Source organism: Mya arenaria, chromosome 10 (genome assembly GCF_026914265.1).
Source record: "Mya arenaria isolate MELC-2E11 chromosome 10, ASM2691426v1".
Classification (NCBI taxonomy): domain Eukaryota; kingdom Metazoa; phylum Mollusca; class Bivalvia; order Myida; family Myidae; genus Mya; species Mya arenaria.
This window is the reverse complement of record NC_069131.1, coordinates 48,136,883-48,150,372: the sequence shown is the minus strand read 5'-3', so window position 1 is coordinate 48,150,372 and position 13,490 is coordinate 48,136,883. Positions and strand designations below refer to the sequence as shown.

Here is a 13,490-nt window from a genome sequence, read left to right as displayed (position 1 = left end):
TAATTGATTTGGTTCATTATTTGTTAAAGGCAGTTATAATATATTAACAGAATAATGATCGTAAGTTATACAGTGAGACAGGTTTTAACACTGTATACTGCGACCTCTGTAAAGAATATACTAGAGTATGTACGTAACAAGGCAATTGAAAAAGTGAATAAAGGGTTTATATTTCGTGGGATCTTGAATTCGTGGATCACCCAACCCACGAAAACCACGAACATTAATGCCCCACGAACATTAATGATTTCACAGTAGTACAAAAATTTATAATGAACTTTTATTTTGGTCAACATTTTTTTTTGTCAAATGAGAAGACAGTATTTCTCAAAGTTTTGAAAACATTTATCTCGGTAAATCAGTAATCAGCTGATATTGATTTAAATCAGGTGAACTAGGGCCAAGGTATTCACTATTTAAACATCTTGAGTCTGAGACTGACAAAAGCAAAATCTTAATCTTGTTGTAAAAATGCTATTTTATAAGCAAGGATGGTAAAAATCACATTATCTGTAACAAACAGTCTGTTCTACAAACAGGCACAGATATTTATAAAAAAAGTTTTATTATTTTGAAGCAAAAGTTATATTATTTTGAAGCAATTAAGATTTCAATTTTCTGAGCCCGATTATCTAAGCTTAGACTTAAAACGTTACTGAATTCAGACCCAGTAGATGAACAGTAGCTGGCCTTATTAGTGGGTAGTTTATAGAAAAGTATGTAGACCACTAAAAAGTTAATAGTTGTTGGTATGTGCTTACACATTAAATGGTACACACTAACATCCTTTAACCATTACTTAGTCATTCATTTAAGTCATGTGCATCATATGATATGATAATAAATCAAATAAGATAATAAGTGTGACCAGATTGGCAAGTCAAACAAAAATACCAATCGTTATTTTGGAACTGTCAGATTTTTGTTGTGTTAGTTTATTGTAACACTGCCTGTGTTGTGAAATTGTTAGAATGATATAAATTTATAGTCATAAAACTTATGCTGTTATATTGTCTGATCTGATATGTATTTTGAATATGAACTTTTTGGGGCAATTTTTTCAGTAGTCATGGTAACAGTTTCAAACACATACATAAGTGGCAATTTTTATTAAATGGATTTCGATTTTTGCAAAGGTATGCTCAGTTATGAAAAGTTAAAAAAGGAAAGGTGTATTATATCTGTGCTATGGGAAATTTTAAGTGCTTGATAGCTTTTATGGCTGATTTCTGTGTAAATTGTTTGAATTTTGTGAAGGTTTCATTTCACGATTTTTCAAGAATAAATTGGGTAAAAAATTAAACTCTACTCTTACTTTGGAATGAGTAGATGATGGCTTTACAAATTTCCAATCGTGCAAAATGCAAAAAAGCAATACCAAAAATAGCAAAAAGACCTTTCAAAATTCAAGCGATCTTTATATACGGTAGTAATTGTTTTTTTCATGTCTTCAAATAACATGTATAAATTAATATGACTGTGTAGACTGTACAATATATACGCTTTTGTTATAGTGTCAATAAAATGTTTATATGAATGTTATATATTTTACATACAATTATTTATAACGTGTGCTAAAAAAAGGACTATACTTACATTAATCAATACATTCTGCAAGAATAATGTCAAACACAGATGCCAATCTTAACACTGATCAGTTGAATATTTCACATTTAAGTTCCTTGGTGAATGTAGCCTTGGCCTGATTGTTTAAAAGTTGAACATTTTACTATTATTTTAGTTCCTTGATAATTATACCTTTGACCTTATTGTTAAAAAGTTGAATATTTCACTCTAAATTCCCTAATGAATATAGCTTTGACCTTATTGTAAAAAAAGTTGAATATTTCACTCTAAATTCCCTAATGAATATACCTTTGACCTTATTGTTAAAAAGTTGACTATTTCACTCTAAATTCCCTGATGAATATAGCTTTGACCTTATTGTAAAAAAGTTGAATATTTCACTCTAGATTCTCTAATGAATATAGCTTTGACCTTTTTGTTAAAAAGTTGAATATTTCACTCTAAATTCCCTTACGAATATAGCTTTGACCTTATTGTTAAAAAGTTGAATAGTTCACTCTAAATTCCCTAATGAATATACCTTTGACGTTATTGTTAAAAAGTTGAATATTTCACTCTAAAGTTCCTTGATGAATATAGCTTTGACGTTATTGTTAAAATGGTCCCTATTTGATATAACTTTGGCCTTATTTTTAAAAAGTTGAATATTTCACTCTAAAGTTCGTTGATGGATATAGCTTTAGCGTTATTGTTAAAAAGTTGAATATTTCACTCCTAAGTTCGTTGATGGATATAGCTTTAGGCTTATTGTTTAAAAGTTGAATATTTCACTCCTAAGTTCGTTGATGGATATAGCTTTAGGCTTATTGTTTAAAAGTTAAATATTTCACTCTAAAGTTCGTTGATGGATATAGCTTTAGCGTTTTTGTTAAAAAGTTGAATATTTCACTCCTAAGTTCGTTGATGGATATAGCTTTAGGCTTATTGTTTAAAAGTTGAATATTTCACTCCTAATTTCGTTGATGGATATAGCTTTAGCATTATTTTTAAAAAGTTGAATATTTCACTCCTAAGTTCGTTGATGGATATAGCTTTAGCGTTATTGTTAAAAAGTTGAATATTTCACTCTAAAGTTCGTTGATGGATATAGCTTTAGCGTTATTGTTAAAAAGTTGAATATTTCACTCCTAAGTTCGTTGATGGATATAGCTTTAGGCTTATTGTTTAAAAGTTGAATATTTCACTCCTAAGTTCGTTGATGGATATAGCTTTAGCGTTATTGTTAAAAAGTTGAATATTTCACTCCTAAGTTCGTTGATGGATATAGCTTTAGGCTTATTGTTTAAAAGTTGAATATTTCACTCTAAAGTTTGTTGATGAATATGGCTTTACCGTTATTGTTAAAAAGTTGAATATTTCACTCCTAAGTTCGTTGATGGATATAGCTTTAGCGTTATTGTTAAAAAGTTGAATATTTCACTCCTAAGTTCGTTGATGGATATAGCTTTAGGCTTATTGTTTAAAAGTTGAATATTTCACTCTAAAGTTTGTTGATGAATATGGCTTTAGCGTTATTGTTAAAAAGTTGAATATTTAACTCTAAAGTTCGTTGATGGATATAGCTTTAGCGTTATTGTTAAAAAGTTGAATATTTCACTCCTAAGTTCGTTGATGGATATAGCTTTAGCGTTATTGTTAAAAAGTTGAATATTTCACTCCTAAGTTCGTTGATGGATATAGCTTTAGGCTTATTGTTTAAAAGTTGAATATTTCACTCCTAAGTTCGTTGATGGATATAGCTTTAGCGTTATTGTTAAAAAGTTGAATATTTCACTCCTAAGTTCGTTGATGGATATAGCTTTAGGCTTATTGTTTAAAAGTTGAATATTTCACTCTAAAGTTTGTTGATGAATATGGCTTTAGCGTTATTGTTAAAAAGTTGAATATTTCACTCCTAAGTTTGTTGATGAATATGGCTTTAGCGTTATTGTTAAAAAGTTGAATATTTCACTCTAAAATTCGTTGATGGATATAGCTTTGGCCTTATTGCTTAAATGTTGAACATTTTACTTAAATGAAACCATGCTTATCTTCACATCTCATGAATCATGAAGTTGTGATGTTGTGATTTGTCATCAATATTGTTACAATTAATATGTATTAAAATATTAATCTGGATTTAAAAAATTAAGAATATTTTTCTGGGAGTTGAGAAGAAGTTAATTTGCAGTTCGATTTAGTGTTATAGTGAAAAATTGAGTTTTGATAGATTGTTTTTTTTTCAAACTGTATTTCTCAGAGGGATGTATACTTTAAGTCTTTAGTAGACACAAAGATGTTAAATTAATTCAAAATATAATGACGTCAATATTATTATGAATACAGTTTTTGTCTATTTAAGTATCAACATAACTTTTACATAAGTCAACATAATCTTGCTGGCATCGCAACATGTATGTCAAATTTTAATCAGCTGTATTGTCAGAAATGCAGGGAATACCTGTGCATAATAAATCATTTGAAAACACTGAGGATGCCTTGATCTTTTCTATTTCCCATCATTCTATGCACTTTTTAAGGCGCTCAATAAAGGTTGATGTCAAAATATATGTTTTTAATTTTAATGTATTATTGTGTTAAACTGATTTGACTTAAAGCTGCACTTTCATAGATTGACTGTTTAAATACTCGAAACAAAAAAGCATATTTAAGGTACTGTTGAAAAAATATTTATGATATTTTGGAGCTTTTTGGCTGTGTTTCTATTATGTACGTATAGCTATTAATTCAGAAAACACATCTATAAACTTAAGGTTAATATATTTTCATCTGTCCACACACTCATCATGTTTTTTTTTTTTTTATCATTGATGTCAAATTAGTAAAAAATAATAACGCATTAAAAGTAATAATGTTTCTTTTGTGCATCTATCTAGACTTTGTTACTTTAAGGATATCGAAAACCAAATTTGTTACCACATTTATAAGAAAAGCATTGCAATAAAATCAATACAATTGCATCGACCGATATTGTGCGCCTTTAAATAAAGGCAATCAATAAATTATCCATGTAGCTTTGCAAGTGTGCTGTTTCCTTGCAGCTTACAAACAAGCAAATAAAAAGATTTCTTGTTCCCACTTACTCGATCGACCCTTTTTATTCCTCCCCTATCTACACTGTTTTGCGTTTGACCGATATACAGATTTTTGTTCAGTTATTACCTAAAAAAAAAGGTTTTAGTGAACATGTTAAAATTTGACTATATTATATTTAAAATTTACTACAATAGAGATATACCCTAATATACATGTACTGTAGGTCAGTTTGGATCAGAATCTTAGTTCTCAAAAATAACAAAGTAAGCATAAGAACTAACTTCCTTACCCTTTTTTTTGGGGGGGGGGGATGTTACTGGAAACAAAGATATTATTTTGCATATTACAATTTATATATATACGATAGAATTTCTCGAATAGCACCATGAAAATGAAACTTCAGTCGAAGCCCTTGCTGATGTTGATCTATGAAATACATTTTGTACCTCTAATATATATTGATTTTCATAATATGAACCCCATTGGAATACGAGCTATTCAGTTGAAACACCTGTTTATAAGTATATAAATAGCATTTGGCCGGGTGGTGAGAACTCTACCGGCGGTAGGTAAAATATACCGCTTTTGAGACCCCTCTACCGCCATACCGCTTTCCCGTCGAAATCTACCGATATTGAAGAAGCTCTTTTTAAAAACCTCAAACTTATATAAAATTGGCCTTTAAATGTCTTTAATTTAAAAACCTCAAAATTCAACCATGCTAAAATACACTATTAATCTGTCACTTTAAAGGACATGGTGCAATAAACAAATTACGTAACCTTTCAGCTGAGATCGTTCCTAAGTTACCAGTACGGGACTGAAAATAAAAGAAATTAGAAAATCTACCGCTTTTGAACCCAATCTACCGCTTTTGAGACCTTAATCTACCTCTCTGCCATTGCCAATGGTTCACATGTCTGTGAGAAGTCAGTCAGACCCTAATTTGGGTTAGTCTAGTAAAAATGCTACATACATCACACACAAAAATATGAAAATGAGGTTTAAGTCTGGCAAAAGCTGGAGGAGTCTTACGATTTCTGGGGTAGATTTCCAAGTGGCACATAAACCTTAGAGCTACATATGAATCATCATCATCATCATCATCATCATCATCATCATCATCATCGTTACAGCGACGTACAATAAATGTTACCATTACCAGAGGAAAAGGGTCGTGTGTATATAACCTGACCGCCCTCCTAAACCAGTGTTCGAAAAAACGTTTCATGTTGGTGCTTTAAATCACATGTGCTTGGCCCTTGTCGAATAACTGACTATATTGTTTGATTATGGTTAATTTTTGGAATAAAAGTAAGGCCACTTCGTTATTGAGGGTGCCCTCTCCCCCCCCCCCCTCCCCCGGAAAACTCGGAATACCGTTTATTCTTGGAACCGATTAATTTTGAACTGGAAGCTTACCATACTGTACAACATGTAAAACTATTGAAAGAAACGCCATATGTACATGTAAGTTTTGGCTTCTCTAGTTATTTTTACTTATAATAAATATAATATGCATAGCGAGGCATACTTATATGTTTAAGTATGGTAGGGGTCCGATACCATTTCATTTTACGGTTGTGCAGAGAACGTGACAAAAAGTAGTATATTTCCTGGTATCGAAGGGCTTGTAATGCACCAGTCAATTGTAACCATGCCCCCCCCCCCCCAGGTCCGGGGGTATACCGGGGATAGCCTGGAAAATGGGCCGTGTTTTTACCTTCTAGGTGGCCCTGCAGTGCCGGGTGAATGCGGTGGTTTTGTCTTCGCAAAATATAGCGGGGATTGGGCCTAACCTAGGGTTCCCGGGGTGCGGGGGCATTTGGCGGGGGGTTTACAATATGTCCCGCGGACCTGGAGGGGGGCGTGGTTACAATTGACTGCATAATACATTGAAAAGTACAGCGAGAAGCCCAGTAGACGAACATTTATCTACTAACTCTGTTTGGAGAAATAAGACAAGGACCAAAACGTAAATTAACTTTAGACACAAACGTATTTACGCCAAATATATTGACCTACAAAGGAATTACGTACCTGAAAACAGATTCATGGCTACTTTCTCCATAAACAGACCACACACGCATCACAATTTACCGATAAATAATGGGATTACCGCCATTGAACCATCAGTCAAACACGAGTTCACAGGAGGACGAGTATATTGTAGGATATGGCCATAACCTGTCGAATTATAATCCAGTGTATGGAGGAAGTTTTATTTAAAATATCACGACACCTTAATTTTTTTTAATGTAAATGAAATGTATAAAGTCGTTATCGAAATTATGAGAGAGCAAAGCGAGCGATAACTTTTTAGAATGCGAATCTAGACTGTGCACATTTAATTTTATAGTTTTGTTCATTCTTGAGGCAACATAGTCTACGTCCCTTAATAAAATTGTTATATTCAACAGTCTAGTAAATGTACCTGCACAACCCAATCGCCTGGAACTCGGTCAGAATAGTTTGTGATTTTAGTTAGTTAATATCGATTTCTTTTGCCTTGATTGTGACGAAATAAAAAATAAACCTCGGGTCCGTTTCCTGGACAGAAACCAGTATTGATGTTCTATTTGTTTAGCCATAAGAAAGTTTCCCTGGTGGGGATCGAACCCAAAACCCATTTAGTGTTTTTTTTTAAATATTCCATTCATGATTGAAATGGATTTTTTCATGAAAATTTAGCTGTGGTTTTCTAATTAGCTTTCAGATCCTTAATTGCGTTCGAGTGTTACCGAAGTGTCGTGTTCAACAAGATAGTGTTGATGCATATATATATATATACCGTACAACATGTGCATGCCTACAACATAAGAGCTTTAAAAAAATCAATAGTTTATTTCCAAAAGTGTTAGACAAATACAAAACAAATTATCTGGACAATATTTTATTATATCATATATTTGTTTTACGTTCATAAGTAAAAGAAACATTCGGAATAGTCCAATCACTATCACAGTCTTTATAAATTATAGATTCGGCAAATGTTTGGAGAAGATAATTCCCAAAAGGTGGACTTCCCGAGCGCGAAATGTCGCCGGCTGCAGCTAACCACCACCTCCACACCCACCTCCACACCCACCTCCACAACCCCCTCCTGAAAAAAATGTGAGCCATAAGATAATATAATGTAGTACACATTGCTTGCATATCACGTGGTTTTGACGTCACGAAAACAGGATCTTGATGGGTATTTCGGACTTTTTTAAGCTGACATGGGTGAGACTTATATTTTTCCAAAAACGAAAAAGAAACGCCGCAATGCGACGAAACCAGATATTCAATGATTGACAGAAGAACTTTAGCCTGTCTTGTGAGATGCATTTTCAATTGTTTATTTTTAATAACAGTGGCACTGACCGTGAGCCCCAAATGCAATCCCATGAAAGATGATCATCATAAACTCTTCCTATATACCTTAAGTTTGGTCACAATATGTCAACCCAATTAAAGATATTCAGTTTCAACCGATTTTAGTTTCTATTTTTTGTAGCAATGACCATGACCTTCATTTTAGTGTCCGAAACGCAATCGCATGAAAGGTCCAAATGCCAAGTTTGGACACAATATGTCTACCATTACTAAAGATATTCAGATTCGACCGATTTTCTATTTTAGTAACAGTGATATTGACCTTGATCCTATGGGTACTAAACGTAATACCATTAAAGGTCACAAGAAAAAAAATCCTATATACGAAGCCTAGCTAAAGACATTCAGTTTTAACCGTTTTTATTTATAAATAAACAGTGACCTTGACCCTAGGAGCCTTAAACATAATCTGATCGAAAGCCTAAACTATTCCTATATACCAAGATTGGTCACAATATATCAATCACAACTAAATATATTCAGTTTCTACCGTTTTTTTCTATTGAAAATAAGTGACCTGCACCCTAAGGGCCCTAAACGCAAACCCATGAAAGGTATCTTTATACTCGTTCTGTATACCAAAATTGGCTTTAATATATCGACCCTCAGGCCAAAATAAATTAACTGCTAGATTTTCATCCATTTTTTAAATGGGGGCGGGGAGTTTATTTTATTATTTTATTTTTCCAAGATAACTGTTCCACCGTTGAATATGTGTTCATGCTCTTTTTTATTGAATAAGGGACCATATACATATGCTTTTAGACAAACCACGAACACCATCGTAGCAATTCTTCTTTTTAAAATGTACATTTTTATATCGACACCGATGGCATTATTGTTACTTTAATTCACTTCCTTGTTACAAAAGAACAAACAATCACCATTAAGTCAATCATTTGAGCACCCGGCACACTAAATATACCATAGTTAAGATGGACCATGCAGTTATGATATAGCGGAACTATTTAAAAAAATGTGTCCAGATTTATCAACCTTTGAAATAAACTTGTGAAGCGATTTCAAAATATAATACTGCCAATGACCTACCTCCACCCCCATCGCCTCCGCCCCCGCATCCGCCGCCATCACCGCCACCACAGCCTCCGTCACCGCCACCTCCTCCTCCGTAACTTCCTCCCCCGTAACCCCCTCCACCGTTCGGCTTTTTTACTTGTGCTGATGGATAATGAAATAAATACCAAAAACATTAAATCTGATAAAAAGTAATGTGACCAGTTTATAAAACCATTGAAGATTAGGGCAAATTTTCCGGCCATCAATCCTATTATTTGATTAGACGAGAAAAAAAGGCAGTGGTAATTAAGTTTGATTTATTTTCTTTATTAAAAATGGTGGCTACCTAATATAACTGCATATTTTATGTATATTCCATGTCCCATGAGCATCTATATTTGTTTATATATGTTTATATTTGTTTGGATGACGATGAGCTGAGGTAAAAATAATCACAGTATTATGTTCTGATAAAGAAAAGTTTTATTTTTATTTTAATGGTAAAATTAAAATAAATCGTATATTCTTTTTAATAAATAAATAAATAAATAAATAAATTTCAACTCACTGCTACTGCAGGTATTTCCCATTGCTCTTGCTCACTTAAAATAATGTAAAACACTTCTTTGTCCTCTCAATAAATACTGCGATTTGACAAAATTCCCCTTTCTTGTTCCTAATTTATTTCATTGGCTTATTGATTTGAATAGATCAATGGCATTCTTAAAATTACAATGACATTGAGTTATTTCAATACTTCATTCTTCCAAAATTCCGATGTTAGCTAAAAAACATCCTGGTTCGTAATCAATATGAACTCAACAAAGGTAGGTATATATATAGATACATAATAACGTTGGATTTTTACATACCAATGCCAAGGCTGTGAACGAGGGTTAAAATGGAGTGAATTATAAAGCATAAGTATAACTTCTAACTTTTCCTTAAGAGGCATACTACCATTTTCGCATATACACACAGTCAATTACTTAGCAGGACAATATCAAAACAAGTTTCTAAGTTTCAAAAACTAATAAATACACCTACTTTTTTATTTATCGTTAATTAGTTCAAATTGATGTTGTAAGAATCATGAAATGTTTTTCGGCTTGCTTTTTTGAAAGAGGATGATTGATCGCTAGCAGAATTGTCACGTATATGGATATAATCATAATTTACTTTGTAATACATGAACTATAGTAACTATTAAAAGTTTAACATTTAAACAATATGCGAACAAGGAGAAAAAGGTTATAGAAATCGTTAGATACTGTGGTGGCATAGAGGTGTAAGTCGTTCAAACGATTATCATTAGTCTTTCAAACGAGTTACTTAGTCGTTTTAACGAGTAACATCATTTGTTTAAAGGCCTAATATAAGGAATGTTTTTTTTCATTATAATCCCCTGCTGTGCATCTCCTGCTAATTGCATTGGTGTCACAGTAGGGGCCAATTTCCTGTGTATTCATTTATTGGCTCAGGGCCATTTAGGGTCCATTTCTTTAACAAAACCTTCAAAACTGCACAGTAGAATACTCAGATCGGAGATTTGATAAGAGGGATAAAGGCAAGTAGATAAAGATCAATACACAGAGGTTGTGTAATGTACACAGAGTGTGTGTGTGTGTGTGTGTGTTTGTGTGTGTGTGTGTGTTTTTTTGTGTTTTTTTGGGGGGTGGGGGGTGGAGTTGGGGTCACTTATAGAAGGCTTAAAATAGCCTTTAACTACCTACAAAATCGTTTTAACGAGATACCTTAGTCCTTTCAGCAAGTTAGTAAGTCGTTAAAACAAGAAATAAAAAAGTAACACGTGTGTCACCTCTATGTTATTACGTCTACATTAAATACTAATGTAGTCGAAGAAAATTTTAATCGCAATTTTGATCATACTTGTATTTATATCCCTGCATTAAGGTGGCGCTATATTACTAAACGCGGTAGTGGCACTGTTCCATTCTATCATGATCGATGTATCATTTGATCTCGTTAATTGAATATATATACATAAATATGAAACTCAATGCTGTATACACAAACATTTCGTGAATTACCAAATGCTTGTTGATAAACAGTATTAATTTCCCACAACGTAATAGAACGAATCGCAATATTCTTGTTGAAATATTAAGTATTTCTTTTTTATCATTCGACAATCCTTTTTATTTATAAAAAAATTGTTGAAATACTAAGTATAAAAGACAGCAAACAAGAGCTGAAAGGATATACTAGTATATAGAGTTGTGTGCTGGCAACAATTATGAGGTCACTGTTGATAAGCCTTGGAGCATAAAAGCCAAAGTATTGTAGATATTTCATTTTATTCTCTCCTTTTACTCATAGTAGATCTTCTAAACAGGTTAGAACTTCATTTAAGCAGCGATTGTTACGCTTCCTGTTTTTCGTTTATAAGCCTACGTGACTGTTAAGAAGGATCCCTTTGCAGCCAAACAACGCTGATAATTACATATCCTGCAATTCGTTTATAAACCTACGTGACTTTGCAGATCTATTTTATTTATTTGCAGTCAAGCATATATATTAGTATAATGTTTAATATAAAATGTACACAATATATATCATTGTAGATGTTTGTGTATATATTAAATCAATTGTCAACTGCAACAAAATTGCTTATTATTTAAAATGGGGTTAAAGACTCCCGAGTTGCATTGCATAATCGTATATGAAAAATATTGTCCTTTCACTCCTAATATGTTACACTAAGTCATTAAGTAAACTTTAACGTGTCCGTCAATAACTCGTGCAACACCTTAGTATATCATTTTTTTTATAAATTATTTGGTACATGACAAAAAATGTGTATACTGTATTATTGTCATTTATTTAAACAGGAATAAATAAACAAAACAAATGAAACTAGTCCTTGGTACGGTCGCATTTGTATATAGTCGTATGCTGTAAATCTTGTTTATTCACGGTCAGTATGGAGGTTTATATACATACTAAATATATATATATATATATATATATATATATAAATGACTGATACAATGGAACATTGGCAATATTGCGTATAACAAATATAGCGCCACATAAAGCAAGGGATATCGAAAACATAAATTGCGACTGAATTTAAGCTCAATGACAAATTATTAAGTATTGCAAAATGTAAGACATATCTGACGACTACGATAGCATTCCTTTCTCTCAATGTATGTATATAGGCTGTAGTTAATTTATTACGGAGTAAACGAATTTCTTCTCAAGGAGCGATAGCGCCTTATACGAAATCTTTGAAACTCAAAAATGAAAATAACTTGAAAATAGCCAAATTAATAAATCAACGAAGTCACGTAGTCTTATAAACGAAATACAGGATGTGTTACTTCATGCGTTGTTTGGCTGCAAATAAATACATACACAAAATGACGTAGGCTTATAAACGAAATACAGGATGTGTTACTTTCTGCGCTGTTTAACTGCAAATAAATTCATAGACGAAATAACATAGGCTTACACACGAAATACAGGATGTGTTACTTTCGGCGCTGTTTAACTGCAAATAAATTCATAGACGAAATCACGTAGGCTTACAAACGAAATACAGGATGTGTTACTTTCGGCGCTGTTTAACTGCAAAAAAAATCATAGACGAAATCACGTAGGCTTATAAACGAAATACAGGATGTGTTTCTTTCGGCGATGTTTAACTGCAAATAAATACATAGACGAATTCACGCAGGCTTATAAACGAATATATATATTCTCTCTTCTTTTAAAAAGAATTAGTAAATTTATGAAGAACACATTTAATCTAAAGTAATTTGGTCAACACCCTAGCGTTATCATTATTTCCAGCTGAGCAGAAAATCTTCTTGACAGATTAATTGTTCCAGCAGAGTGTATCTGGAAATTAATGAGAATTTCTTCTAACTAAATGTTAACAGTTCAGATAAGGACACTTGAATCCTCCCCGAAATGTCATCTGAAAGTGTATTGTTTTCATACCGCAGATAGCTGTTGATATATCCAATTAACATTGTAGAAATATTGTCCACAAATATCACTTTCACACGGTTACAGGATATAGGCGATTATGAATTTCCTTCACAGCACAGAATATTGAAGAAAAGTTTTTTTACATTTGAAATATATTGAAGTATCACAAATATATATACAACATAACACAAAACACATCATAAATCAGTTCAAAGATCCAATTTTTGAGGTACTTTGACCTGTCTTCCTGATCTAGTGACGTACATGTTAGAATTTTGATCAGTATTGCCAGCAACATCAGTTGGTGCTGATGGTTGTTGTTGTTGCGACTGAGTGTTATCATGAGAAAAGTTTCGCTCTGATTGATTTTGTATGTTTCTGTCACTGTCATGTTGTGATTGATCAGTTAGACGAATGTCGTTGCCATTGCATGGATGTGTATCTATGATTTGAAATGGTTTTTCATTTGTCTTCAACAAATGACTTCTGTTTCGTCTATAGACACCACCATC

General features: G+C 32.6%; 1 long non-coding RNA gene across 1 annotated transcript; it reads right to left on the bottom strand.

Moving 5' to 3' along the window:
* Positions 1 to 7,447: 7,447 nt before the first annotated feature.
* Positions 7,448 to 9,796, bottom strand: LOC128206743 (uncharacterized). The gene is made up of 3 exons (XR_008256562.1): positions 9,587 to 9,796; positions 9,052 to 9,180; positions 7,448 to 7,726 (listed from the first exon to the last, which is right to left on the bottom strand). It is a non-coding gene; the product is annotated as an uncharacterized LOC128206743 (long non-coding RNA).
* Between the last annotated feature and the right edge of the window lie 3,694 nt (positions 9,797 to 13,490).